Consider the following 14,447-nt stretch of genomic DNA (forward strand, 5'->3'; position numbering starts at 1 on the left):
ACTGTATCGAGAAAATGCATGCCATTCTTAATGACAGGTCCAAATATCCATTGGACTTGTCGCTCAGCATGACTGGTCAGCCTTGCCCGAAAGTAAACTGAAAAAAACGCTTGCTGGACTTTTGTAAGAGTGATGAGCTGCCGTATAATATATATGAAACGTTTCACCCTCACGGCTCATTGCACCCACGTACATATGGACTGTCCAAGACACACAAAAGTGTTGCCCCATCTATGACTGGTTCTGCACAGCATAAATTGGCCAAATGGTTGGGTGAAATGTTACAACTAATGTTGAACAAGTTTTCCACAAACACGGTGAAGGATTCCTTCACATTTGCAAAGAGCGTACAGGACTTGTATGTCGATAGCAATGCTGTGACCATCTGCTCATTTGACATTGCTCGCCTATTCATCAACATTCCACTTAAAGAAAGACATAGATATTCACACTGCAGCATTATATCAAGATGATCTAGACCTGCCACCATTGCATGGGTCAGCATTCATTGAGTTAATGAACTTGGGAACTTGGGTAGTTGAGCTCAGCTTTATTGACACCACGTATGCCCAGGTAGATGGTGTTGCCATGGGATCCCTTCTAGGCCCAGCTCAAGCAAACATCTTTTGTTGGGTTCCATAAGAAAAGTGTCTTTAATGGAATGACATCTAACCTCCTACCTCATGCATATTTCTGATATGTGGATAATACATTTACGGTATTTAAATCTGCAGTTGCATATAATAATTTCCTTACATGCCTTAATGGGCTCCATCCTGCACTCAATTTCACCTTTAAAATGGAGCAGTCAAATGAACTCCTTTTCCTTGACATATTAGTTGAGAAACCTGCCAAGGGGTTCTCTACCACGGTCTTCCGCAAGCCTACATTTACTGCTCAATACACGTGTTGGGATTCTTACAGGTCCATGTGCTACAAGATTGGCCTTATTGGCAACCTTGTAAAAATAGCCTGAGCCATTAGCTCACTGTGCAAACGTGATGCTGGAAATGGCACATCAAAGACACCCTTCAGGTTAATGACCACTCTGATCAGATCATTGCTCGCTGTATATCGCACAAACTCATGAACGGACCTTTGGTCCTGAAAGGTACTTCAGATTATCCTGTAACGGTATGCTGTTTCAAAACTTTCAGCAGTGGAGCTGGCTGTTTCACGCTGTCACTATGCAGTAGCAACATGAGTGGTATTCGCCACTAACAGGATAGCTGTCAAGCCATAAAGATATTCTTCTTATCACACAAATGAGTAATGTTGTATAGGAATTTCTGTGTCAGTGTGATGTTCGGAATTTAAGCTGTATGAACCAAAGACTGGTGGATCGTATGAAACAGCATGTTCCTTCTGCTGCTCACACCAGGCAAATTACAGACTGTAGCCAATCAGCCCATGCTCGCAAACTCAAAGCACAGTCCAACATCAGATATGGTTCTGCGATTGGACAACATTTGCTAAATAATCCTCAGGGCCCGATTTTACCAAAATGTCCCGCCCGTTTTCGGGCGCGAAATCACGGTAAAGTTGGCCGTCGGGCCTATACCGCAATCTGCACCCGATTCTGAGCAGATCGCGGCTTTACCGACACCCGATTCGGGCGCGGGTCCGGCCTGCGTGCGAATTGGGCGGCCCGACGATTTAAATGCATTAGCATGCATTTAAATCGACTTAATGAACCGCACGCCCAACCCTACCGCCAAATCCCACTTTACCATCTTCTGGCCCGTTCCAGATCCACGCTTTTAGCAACCTGCAGAATAAAAGTCCGAAGCGGATTTCTATTCTGCAGGGGAACCTCCGAAGCCCATCTCCTCGTCCATCCTTCGCGGACCCCCCGCTAACCACCCCAGCAGAGCCCCCCCTCCCCCGGATCAGACCCCCCTGGGAGGCTGGTCCCCCCGGCAGACCCCTCCCCCCCCCCCCCCCCCCCCCCCCCCAGGATCAGACACCCCTGGGAGGCAGGCCCCCCTCGGCAGAGCACACCCCCAACCTACCTTGATCGCTGGTCTCCCTCCACCATCCTTCCATTAGCAAGATAAGCTGTATGTTCCTCAGTGATGTTTAGCAGCCATTCCAGTTCGGTTTTGGTTTCACTTCGAACATGCTGTTCTGGAGACCGCGATTTCCAGTAGAACCACCTTTCTTGCCAATCTGGCCCCACCATATCACGAATTACAGATTCAGTATCTCGAAGACGGGTTTGCAAGGTTTCTTCCAGGAAATGGATAGCTGCATCCCACTGCTGTTTGTCAGATATGGAACGATCTTCTCAAGCATTGTGCTGGATGACTCGCAGACTGTCTTCAGCCTGCTCATCCCATCTGTGACGTTTTATACCTTCATCTTTAACAGCATGTTTTAGTTTGTCAAGAATATCATCATGGTCCTTCCCTTTGTTCTCTGACATAAATCGAGCAAATTCATCCTCCAAGGTTCCCCAAGCAACCTCTACTGCTTTGTGAGGCAACTGTTTGTCAGTCCACTGCTTGAGCTTGATGTCTACTGTGGTATTGAATGTGCCTGAATTCACAGACTGGGCAGCAGGAAGGTCAATATTCTCTATCACATGTGTACAGACTCTTTCCCACAGTTTCCTTTGTAGAATCTCTTCCCAGTGATTTGGAGTAACCTGACCTAAGCTGATCACTTCATCTAGAATTCCATTCTTTGCCTTCTCGTATAGTTCATTCCTGTCGAGTTCCCTCAGCCGAGGATAGTCATTCTTCCATTCAGTTTCAAGGTTGAAGCGAGTAGGTTTAAATGCATCAGCCTGTTGTTGCACAGACTCGCGCACCATCTTCCAGAAACAGTCTGAAACTGCTAGGCTCAAGTTCTTAGTTGTCACTTGATGTGCTTTCAGCATCCCTGTCTTCAACAATTTTAAATTCTGAAAGAACTCTCCTTCATAATCTTTTAAAGTGACAACACACTGCCATACATCCCTCCAACCTCCCCCCCCACTCCCCTCCAGAGGATGATCCGTTAAAGATGAAGGTATAAAACGTCACAGATGGGATGAGCAGGCTGAAGACAGTCTGCGAGTCATCCAGCACAATGCTTTAGAAGATCGTTCCATATCTGACAAACAGCAGTGGGATGCAGCTATCCATTTCTTGGAAGAAACCTTGCAAACCCGTCTTCGAGATACTGAATCTGTAATTCGTGATATGGTGGGGCCAGATTGGCAAGAAAGGTGGTTCTACTGGAAATCACGGTCTCCAGAACAGCATGTTCGAAATGAAACCAAAACCGAACTGGAACGGCTGCTAAAAATCAATGAGGAACATACAGCTTATCTTGCTAACGATGAAGTTACAACAGTTCGTAAAAACCTGGAGGCCAAAGATGTAGATGTGGACACCATTCTGATTAAAGATACTTGGCACCAAGTTTACCGAAAACACTTCCTAATGGAATCGCTGAACCATTGTAATCTTTGCAGAAGAGGTTTCCACTATTACCAAAGGCATTTTGTAGATTCTGAGCTTGAATGCAATAACGTTATCCTGTTCCGGTGCATTCAGCAAATGCTAGCTATTACAGCAAACACACTCCGACAACAGCTAACAAATACTGAAGTGAGACGCCTCGAAAAGAATGTGAAAGAAGTGTTGGAGGGTTTTGCTGATGACAATGCTAAAAAAATGCAACTGTTGACAGGACGGCGAGTTCAACTAGCAGAGGACCTCAAAAGGGTTCGTGAGATTCAAGAGAAGTTAGAAGTATTCATTGAAGCTCTTCATCAAGAAAAATAACACAGTCTCTCGTCACACACTGCCATACATCCCTCCATCCTCCCCCCACTCCCCTCCAAAGGATGATCCGTCACGTCCCCTCTCCTCCTCCCACCATCCCCCCCCCCCCCCCCCCCCCCAGATGATCTGGGTCAGAGAGCCGCTCTCTCTGCTTTTTTCTTCCCGCCCGGGCGCGCTGCTTCCGATTTTTTTCGAACTGCGCATGCGCAGTTCAGGGCTCCGATCGGTCCGGCAGCGCTAAGCCCCGCCCACTGCGCGATTCGGACTGGAGCCGGCAAAAAGCGTATGGGCGCGCTGGAAAGAGGATTCCAGGCTCGGGTCTATTTGACGCCCAGATTCGGCATTTAGACTCAAAATGGTAAAATCAGGCCCTCAGTGTGCTAAAACAGATGCTGACAACCCATTAAAATTGTCAGTTGGGCTCACACTGTGGTGCATTTGTATGCACTGGAAGCTACATGTATTAATACACAGAGCCCTGTTCTTTGCACTCAGGAAGAGCATGTACACACGTTGCACCTGCTTCATTTAAACAAAATAAATGACAGCCATCCATTGGTTTATTCCTCAGGGCAATGCCTTTACCAATCAGAGTCAAGCTGGTTTAAATTTCAAATAATGCTTGGCAGTTACCTGTCAGTAACAATTGTTGCGAAGTTGAGTGGAGTAATTGTAGATTGGCGATTGTAAAATTGTAAAATGCTAGGGGGGAAAAGCATTGCATGGTCCCTTTAAAAGGTGGTGCTTTTTCTGTGCTTAGAGAGTTTTTAAAAATTCAAGTACATACTAAAAGCCAAAAATGAAACATTTGTGTCGAAAGGCCAAGCAGTAGTGTTACCAAGGCAACATGCTTTCAGGCTTTTGAATTTTTTTAATTCAGCCAATCAAATTTGATGGTTTTAGCAACCACGGACCAATCATATTATGGGGGATATTGATATGTCATCACAGGTTTAAAAGGGTGGCAGTGGGACAAAAGCAGAGACAACTGCCATCTGCCAGAGTAACAGCCTCATTTATGTTTTAGAGAAAGCTCTATCTAAGTAGCAAAGGTACCAAAAAAGAAAGGAGTTCCAGGCAGAAGAATCAACAGAGAAAGCCCAGAATATTCCGGAAGACACGAAACCTGGTTGTAATTTCGAGCGTGACAGAATTCTCTTTTTGTTAATGAGTGGGAATTGTATTTATTTGAACAGCATTCCATTAGAATCTTGTTTTATCGGGTTTATTAATAGTTTGGTTAACTTGTTCACTGTTAGTTAGATAAATAAACTGTTACTTGTTGATTTTAGAGAGTGTCAGGAAGTTATTTTGATTTACACACTAAAAGTTGTTGAAGTGCAGATCGTACCACTTCACATTCACTTTTTACAGATTATAGGCGAGGTACTCCTCTTTGAGTGGTTAGGTGTTAGTTCCCAGAAGGGGAATCCACCTCTGCTTTATAACAGAATCAACTGGTGAATTCTCCATGGCAACATTTCTACCAATCATAGTCCATTTGCAACCAGTCATCACTCTCTTCTCATATTGTATAAAGTTGTTGTTTCCCCTAACGTTGAAATTCTTGTGGTCATCCTAATGAGTTCAAGACGAAAAGCTTTGACAAGATGTTTTTTTCAGCAACACTTATGTTTCGTACCACCAATCAACTACTGGTATTACTTTTATCATTTTAGTGAGATCTGTGAAGAGTTACTACTTCAACGATGTCTACAAATTCACTTGTCTCTCCAGAATTTGTGTGAGCCATCTTTGCATCAAATACAATCCAAGTTCTCAACTTTCTTATGATGGGGGTGAATACTTTTAGGTCTTTATTGCTCACCTGCCTGAATTTTGATGGAGTTGCTGTGGAAATCCAGGGCAAGTGACCAAGACGTTTGCTGATTTTCCTCAAGTTCCACTGTGGCTACACTGAGTAATCAGGCAAACACCCACAGAAATTCAAATCTTAGTTGTGCAAACAAGATTTAAGAAAATGCTTTAAGCTGAAGAATTGTGAAAGGTCCTCACCTGGTTTCCTTCAGTGTTTGAGTATGTGTTTAGATCACATAAGGTGACCAGCACTGTTTTGCCAATGGGATTGGCTTCACGTCCAAAAAAAGGCACGAAGCCGATTAGAATATTAATGTCATGCTTGACATTAATGCATCAGCACAGCTAATTACGGCCTCGCCCATACTTACCACCTTGCCGGTTGGACCTCACATCGGGAAGAATCACTGCTGGCTTCCACCAGCAGAGACAAGGCATGATGGCCACACCGAAGTTATCAGAGATACTGCCACCCGGGCACCCTGGTACTGCCCACCGGACACCCTGGCACTATCCACAGGGCAACATAACTGTGCCAGAGCAGTGTCAAGGGGGTGGAGCCTGAATGGGGGCAGAGCCTGAGTGGAGGTGAGGCTATGATGGGGGGAGGCAAGTGGGACAGTTCTGTGGGAGGGGGAGCTCTGAAGATGGGGGAGTAATCTGCGGGGGTGGGGGGGGCAGTATGCAAAGGGGGGTGATCGGCAGAGACCAGCAAAGGGGGTTGATTGGCAGACAGGATGAGACTGGCAAAGAGGGTGATCAGCAGGCAGGGGGAGGTTGGCAAATAGGATGGCAGCAAAGAGGGCAATCGGCAAATGGGATGATCGGCAGGCAGGGGAAGACTGACAAAGGAGGGGTATGCAGGTTGGGCTGTGGAGGGGGTGGGCCGTAGAGAGGGTCAAGACAGGATCTCATTGGGAGAGTCCCAATGCCCCATGGCCAGCGTCCCGTGTTGCCATGGGGGGTGTTAAATTGCAGCCGATGATCGGGGGTGGGGGGAAGGGCGATGTACATGGGTGGGGGGATGGCAGGAGGTCTCTTAGTTCACTGGAAGATCGGGGTGTCTGCATAATGGTGCCCCAAGCAGTCTGCAGCTGGCTTCACCAGCGAGCTTAGCCTCCTGCAGCTCCCCCCCCCTCCCCCGCCCCGCCACCCCCCACCCTCCCCAACTGATGGGAATCACACTTCTGTCCAAAAAAAGTGACATTGTCATAATATTCCATTGTCGAACCTGCACAAAACAGGTCTGAAACACACCCCGTTTTCCTGCTCGTTCAGAACTTAGAATTTTTTCCGTAAGATCGTGGCCTACATGTCAGTTCAAAACAGTTAAGAACCGGGGCTAATCTTATCAGAATGTTAATGAGCAGGCAGCACTGAAATTTCATGGTCAGTCTATTTGTCTATTTAGTCACAGAGTTACCTGCAGACTTAAATTAGTGGAGACAGCACGCTGGGGATGAAGACTAAAAATACTCCACGAGTGAGGATTTTCCACTCTTGTTTTCAAGGGTGGGGGAGGGCAGGAATGGCGGACGGGGCGGAGAATCGAGCAAGAGACCCAAAAATGACTTTTAACACCAGGGAGGTTTCCATGATTGCTTGTCTCCCCCCCCCCCCCCACCACACCCCCAAAATGGCATAACAGGAATCCGGACTTTAAAAACCTGGATCTCAATTTACATTAACTCATTACCCGACATTTACACCCGATTGTCCCCCCACGTTACATTGTTCATTCGTGTCAGCATGAGGGCACACCCACAACAAGTCCCCTGCAATGTGCACCTGACAATCAGAGCCCACCGGAGGTGGACAGGTGAGCACAGCCCCCAGTGGGGGAGAGGATCATGTCTGGGTGGTACCCTAACACTCCCCGAGCACTGCCTCGACAGTTCCCAGAGGTGAGGCTTGTGGGGGAGGTGTCGGGGGAGGTGTTAGTTCCCTATTTGGAGGGAGGAAGGGTGTGGACTGAATTCCATGGTGGGGGGGTTGGCGGGGGGGGCGGGGGGCGGGGGAGGGGGGGTGGGTTCTGTGCTGGGGGGGCAAAAGGGCTTTCCATAGGGGCTGGGGGAGTGTTTTCTTTACATTATGGGATCCTTTAAAAATGGCATTCCCCATCTTTTAAAGGCTGAAGTTACTGGTGGGGCAGACTCACGGATTCATTGAGATCCCACCCCAATGTGACATCGTGGGACCTGCCCCTTCAATTGTTTTTGACAATGTGTCAAAAATTACAGCTGGAAAAGCCAGCGGTGCAGCCAGTGGGCTACATTCTGTATTTTCCACTCAAGCGGACATTTTGCCTAAAAATGGAAAAATTACACTCATGAATATAGAGTGGGATTTTTCAGACCGTGGGAATCGTCACAGGCCGCAGTGGAAAATCTGACAAACCCTTAGGTGGCGGCGGGTCTGGAAAATCCCACCCTTAGGCAAAAGGAGTAGGAGTAGCTCAGACAGCTTCTGGAGTCTCCTCCACCATTCCTTAAGATCGTGCCGATCTTTCACCTCAGCTTCCCTTTCCTAACCAACTCGCCTTTCACCCTTGATTCCTGGAGAATCTAAAAATCTATTGATCGGCCTTGAAAATATTCAATGTCTGAACACCCAGTGTCTGATGGACAGAATTTCAAATATTCGCAAACCTCTCCTCATCTCAATCTTAAATGGTTGAGCCTTTACCCTGAGACTGTGCTTGTTTGAGGTTCTCCAGCCATTAGAAATAGCCTTAAGGCAATGACTCTGTCAAGCACTCTCGTGTTTCAATAAAAGCATCTCTCATTCTTTTAAACTCCAGCAAGTAGAGGCCCATTCTACTGAGTCTGTCCACAGAGGACAATCCTCTCATCTCAAGAATCAATCCATTAAACCTTCATTGTAACCACACTAAAGCTCTTTATTAGATGTGGAGACCAAAACTGTATAGAATGAGCTGGATTCTCCGGTGCACCCTGGCACAAAACGCACTTGGGCCAGAGAATCATGGGGGAGGGTCCATAGCGTGGTTAGCGCCGGCAAGGACCCGGTTTGGGATTCTCCCAGTGCCCACGCCTTGACATAATCTGGTTCAACAAGGTCGTCAAACAGATTAGCATATCTAAATAATTTAAATAATTATTTAAATATGCCGGGTCGGTTTGGTGCCGGATTCTCCCAGCTCCTGAAATTCTCTGACCCATGGGAGCAGTGGGAACCTGGTGCGAATCACTACTCATCTCCACAAATGGAGACCAGTCACAATGGCCGCACCAGTGGGGTGGGGGTGGGGGGTCAGAGGGCATTGAAGACCCTGGGTGGTTGGGGAAATGGCCGGGTAGTGCCCTGGCACTGACTCCTGGCACTCTGGCAGGGCCAACCTGGCACTTTGCAAAGAGAATTTGGAGGGCTGAAGGGCCTGATCCTGTGCTGTAGTTTTCTTTGTTCTTTGTTCTAATTATCTGAAGAGAAAATGATTGCAGGACGATGAGAAGGTGGGTCTAGGTGAGCTGTTTGTGCAGAAAGCCAGCATCGACATGTTGGGCTGAATGGCCTTCCTTTGTGCTGTAACCATTCTATCATGCTACCATTTTGTATGAAGGAGTTAAAACTTAAAAAAATAATAATTGTGTCTCAGGTTTAGTCAATAGATATTTTCCTTGTGGTCTATCTCGCTCACTCTCAAGTCTTTCTCTTTCTCTATCATTCACTCTCTCTCTCTCGGGACATTGGGTTCAGTGCTTTTCCCTCTCTCTCCTTGCAGATTTATGATTGACATGCCATGGGGAACGCAACTACACTGTTTAGCCTAAAACCAACATGCTTCTTGCATTCACTGTAGTGTGTTCACTTGTAAATCATCCTTTCCCCCAAACCTTTCTCTGAAATCCACCTGGACCGTTTGCATTATGGAGAAAATATTGAAAATTGAATGTATTATGAAGGAAAAAGAGCAAGACACTTCTCTTGACATTTTAGCATAGAAAAGTGGATCATAACCTGGTTTTTCCCACCGTGATGAAACACCTCATTCCTGATGGATTTTTGAGACTTCTGTATGAGTGCAGTCTATTTCCAGTGCTCTCTGACAGCCAACTATGAAGTCTGGAAATATATTCTTTAGGGATTAGAAAATACAGTCAATTTCACTAAAGCACGTATATGAAAAATATATAAGCTGGCTGCTGGTATAGAATTTCAAATACATTTTCCAAACACCAAAGTTCTGCTGTGGTATCCTTAAAGCTACACTGCAAATATACTATACTATTTCATCATCAGAATTATGCATTTTTTATGCGTTGCACATTCTGTGAAATTTATAAATGATCAAAATAGTTGGAGAGATTGGTCTCTACTTTCACATTTCAGGCTCTGCCTGTTTTCGGAATACTCAAAAATGGCGTCCGATATGCAAACACAGACCTCAGCAGGAAACTGCACTGAACGCCTTCTTGATGAAGGAGTTTGTACACACATCCAAACACCATATTGGTGAAGGAGTTTGTACACACTCAAACACCATCTTGGTGAAGGAGTTTGTACACACTCAAACACCAGCCAGAATTGTACCGCCATACCCGCCTGGAATCGGGGCGCGCATGGCTTGCAGAAGGAATTCTCCATTGGCCTCGGGCAGGATTTTATGAGCCTCGCCTGAGCGAGGTCATAAAACACCAGCCACTGTAATGACTTCAATCAGGCCATTGAGGTTGGCCTATTGGAATGTGAACTCCCTGATTAAGGAGCCAATTGATGGGCCAATCAGGGATTCTTTTATTTGTATTTAACTGGGAGTGTCAGTTCCTCTGGCACTCCCAAAGGTAGACTGCTGACTGATAGCACTCTGTGTACTGCCATTGGAATTGTAAATAAAGGGATTTTGGTGAAGGGACTTTTGCCTCTGAAGACTTAATACAGCCATCATCTTGGTGAAGGAGTTTGTACACATATTCAAACACCATCTTAGTATGTACACATGCAAACACCATCCTGGTATATGCACACTCAGACACAATCCTGGTGAAGGAGTTTGTACTCACATCCAAATGAATTTGGGCAGCATAGAGAACAGGCAAATTATGACATCAATCAGTGCATTGCCACTTTGGTATCAGAGTAGACACTGTCTAAACCTCACAGTTAAATAGTTTTTATTTATTCTTTGTGGGTTGTGAGCATCACTAACAAGGTCAGCATTTGTTGCTCTTGAGCTGAGTGGCTTATTAGGCCATTCCAAGGGACAATTAAAAGTCAACCACATTGCTGTGTATCTGCTGTCATGGGTGCAAAACCGATTTTTAGGCCCACATGCTATTTTCCGGGATCGGCACAATCTGCAGCAGACACGGCGAGGTTGGAAAGTCGCCTCCCCAATAATTCTTTTTATTATTTTATGGGATGTGGGTATCGCTGGCTAAGCTAGCATTTATTGCCCATCACTAGTCGCCCTTGAGAAGGTGAAGGTGAGCTGCAACCATGAATGGTAGCAGTCCGTGTGGTGTAGGTGCACCCACAGTGCTGTTCAGAAGGGGTTTACAGGATTTCAACCCAGCGACAATTAAGGAATGATGATATATTTCCAAGTCAGCATGGTGTGGTGCAGGTGGTGGTATTCTATTGGATCTGTGCCCTTGTCATTCTAGGCAGTAGATGTTATGGATTTGTAAGCGGGCTCAAACTGAGAGGGGCGAAGTATAACTCGGATATCAGAGGGACGTTTTTTACACAGAGGGTGGTGGGGGCCTGGAATGCGCTGCCAAGTAGGGTGGTGGAGGCAGACACGCTGACATCGTTTAAGACTTACCTGGATAGTCACATGAGCAGCCTGGGAATGGAGGGATACAAACGATTGGTCTAGTTGGACCAAGGAGCGGCACAGGCTTGGAGGGCCGAAGGGCCTGTTTCCTGTGCTGTACTGTTCTTTGTTCTTTGTTCTTTGTTCTTTGTTCTTTGTTGTTCTTTGTAAGGTGCTGTCGAAGGAACCTTTGTGAGTTGCTGCAGTGCATCTTGTAGAGGGTATAGACTGTTGTTACTGTGCATTGGTGGTGGAGGGATTGAATATTTAAGGTGGTGGATGAGGTGCCAATCAAGCTGGCTACTTTGTCCTAGATGGTGTCAAGCTTCTTGAGTGTTGTTGGAGCTGCACTCATCCAATCAAATGGACAGTATTGTAGGAAAGCTTAATTTTAATAATTATTTACAGTTAATTTGTAGTTTAGTTTTGGGCATTGGTCAAATAATCGAAGTATGAATGGGAACACTTAGTTTTGTGACAAAGGATCTCAGAGAATCTGTCAGGCCAACAGTGCAATCGGAAGGGGAAGCCCAAGAAGTTGTGGGATCATTGTTAACACCCCTGTGATTCCTAACACTACTGACAAGATGTCAGTCAAAATGGTTTCTTCTCTCCACCAACGCAGGCTAGAAAAGACGTCTAGCAAAAGGTGTCCAAACACTGCTTACAGAATGTTTAGAAAAGGTGGATAGTTCATAGAAATCATAGAAACCCTACAGTACAGAAAGAGGCCATTCGGCCCATCGAGTCTGCACCGACCACAATCCCACCCAGGCCCTACCCCCATATCCATAGTTGTGTCTGTCCAGAGACAGATGGACGCAAAGAAGTTAAGAGGTGAAAAGGTAAGGAGTCTTCTGGCTTTTGGAGCATTTTACCATGCTTACAAAGTTGATGACGTTTTAAAAAAGAGTCAGGAAGAGATGGACAATTGGAGGAAGCAATTCCAGCAGAAAGATCAGGAGAAAGATGGTTCAGTGAGGCAGCTTCATACTTTACGCAGGGCTCTGTATTGGGACCTCTGCTGTTTGTGATTTATATAAACGATCTGGAAGAAGGTGTAACTGGGGTGATCAGTAAGTTTGCGGACGACACGAAAATGGCTGGACTTGCAGATAGTGAGGAACATTGTCAGAGGCCACAGAAGGATATAGATAGGCTGGAAATTTGGGCAAAGAAATGGCAGATGGAGTTCAATCCAGATAAATGCGAAGTGGTGCATTTTGGTAGAACTAACGTAGGGGGGAGCTGTACGATAAATGGCAGAACCCTAAAGGGTGTAGATACGCAGAGGGACCTGGGTGTGCAAGTCCACAGATCCTTGAAAGTGACGTCACAGGTGGAGAAGGTAGTGAATAAGGCATATGGCATGCTTGCCTTTATAGGACGGGGCATAGAGTATAAAAGTTGGGGTCTGATGTTGCGGTTGTATAGAACGTTGATTCGGCCGCATTTGGAATACTGCACCCAGTTCTGGTCACCACACTACCAGAAGGACGTGGAGGCTTTAGAGAGAGTGCAGAGGAGGTTTACCAGGATGCTGCCTGGTATGGAAGGGCTTAGTTATGAGGAGAGATTGGGTAAACTGGGGTTGTTCTCACTGGAAAGACGGAGGATGAGGGGTGACCTAATAGAGGTGTATAAAATTATGAAAGGCATAGATAGGGTGAACGGTGGGAAGCTTTTTCCCAGGTCAGTGGTGACGTTCACGAGGGGTCATAGGTTCAAGGTGAGGGGGGGAGGTTTAACACGGATATCAGAAGGACGTATTTTACACAGAGGGTGGTGAGGGCCTGGAATGCGCTGCCGGGCAAGGTGGTGGAGGCGGACGCACTGGGAACGTTTAAGACTTATCTAGGTAGCCACATGAACGGAGTGGGAATGGAGGGATACAAAAGAATGGTCTAGTTGGGACCAGGGAGCGGCGCGGGCTTGGAGGGCCGAAGGGCCTGTTCCTGTGCTGTACTGTTCTTTGTTCTTTGTTCTTTAGGATTAGGAGCTGAGCAATCAGCTACAATATTGCAACGGCAGAGGAGATCTGGTTTGCATGCAGAATCTGCCTTGGTTGTGATACAGCAACACAGGCAGGAGCTCACAGCAAGTAACAGGACAAACCAGAGGCTCACACAGAAGCTGTGTGATGCCAGAGGAGCTTTGAGGAAAACTGTTAAACCGCCTCGCAAAGTAGCTGATCCCTCTCGATGTTAAGTTTCAGATATTAGACTAAGATGGGGACTTGGGAAAACAGCAGGCGTTAGAAGTGGCAGCTACAGGAAGCGAGCTCCCTTTTCAATGAGATGACACACCAGCTGCTGGTGTTCCTGACCAAAACATAAAGCAATCTGTTTCTATACATCCCACCTCGTGACAATTAAGGTTAAAATGATGAGGAGAAAGTAAGACATTTTGTTTGTAGCCCCACATTATTATTCAGATGCTGTGTGAAAGGCAACAAAAAGAAATAAATAATTTGTGAGTATTGGTATATTTTGTTGAGATATAAATCTTATTCTTCGAATGTGATTCCTGGTGTAAGTGTTGCTTTGTGTCAATGAACTGAAATGGGCGGCACGGTGGCACAATGGTTAGCACTGCTGTCTCACAGCTCCAGGAACCCAGGTTCGATTCCTGACTTGGGTCAATGTCTGTGTGGAGTTTGCACGTTCTCCCATGTCTGCGTGGGTTTCCTCTGGCTGCTCCAGTTTCCCCCCACAGTCCAAAGATGTGCGGGTTAGGTTGATTGGACATGGTTAAATTACCCTTAGTATCCCAGGGTGTGATAGGTTAGAGGGATTAGCAGGGTAACTAAGCTGGGACAGGGCCTGGGTGGGATTGTTGTCGGCGCAGACTCGATGGGCCAAATGGCCTCCTTCTGCACTGTAGGATTTCTATGATTCTATGAACAATGGCTTGTTAACCTCTGTAGTCTGGTCCTGTCTGTTTTAAGGTTTTTTCTTCCTTGGCTGATTAATGTGAGTATACATTTATATTATGGTTGCGATTTTAAACCAGTTTAAACTTTGTTTTTTTCTTCACTTGCCTGGAGCTTGTGATCTAAGGATACTTTTGACACTTTGGGC

At 46.2% G+C, this 14,447-nt stretch overlaps 1 pseudogene; it reads left to right on the forward strand.

The window, feature by feature from the left end:
- The first annotated feature begins 2,996 nt into the window (after window positions 1-2,996).
- On the forward strand, window positions 2,997-3,780 carry LOC144493968 (dynamin-like GTPase OPA1, mitochondrial pseudogene; annotated as a pseudogene).
- The last annotated feature ends 10,667 nt before the right edge of the window (window positions 3,781-14,447 follow it).

This window comes from Mustelus asterias, chromosome 5, assembly GCF_964213995.1.
Source record: "Mustelus asterias chromosome 5, sMusAst1.hap1.1, whole genome shotgun sequence".
Classification (NCBI taxonomy): domain Eukaryota; kingdom Metazoa; phylum Chordata; class Chondrichthyes; order Carcharhiniformes; family Triakidae; genus Mustelus; species Mustelus asterias.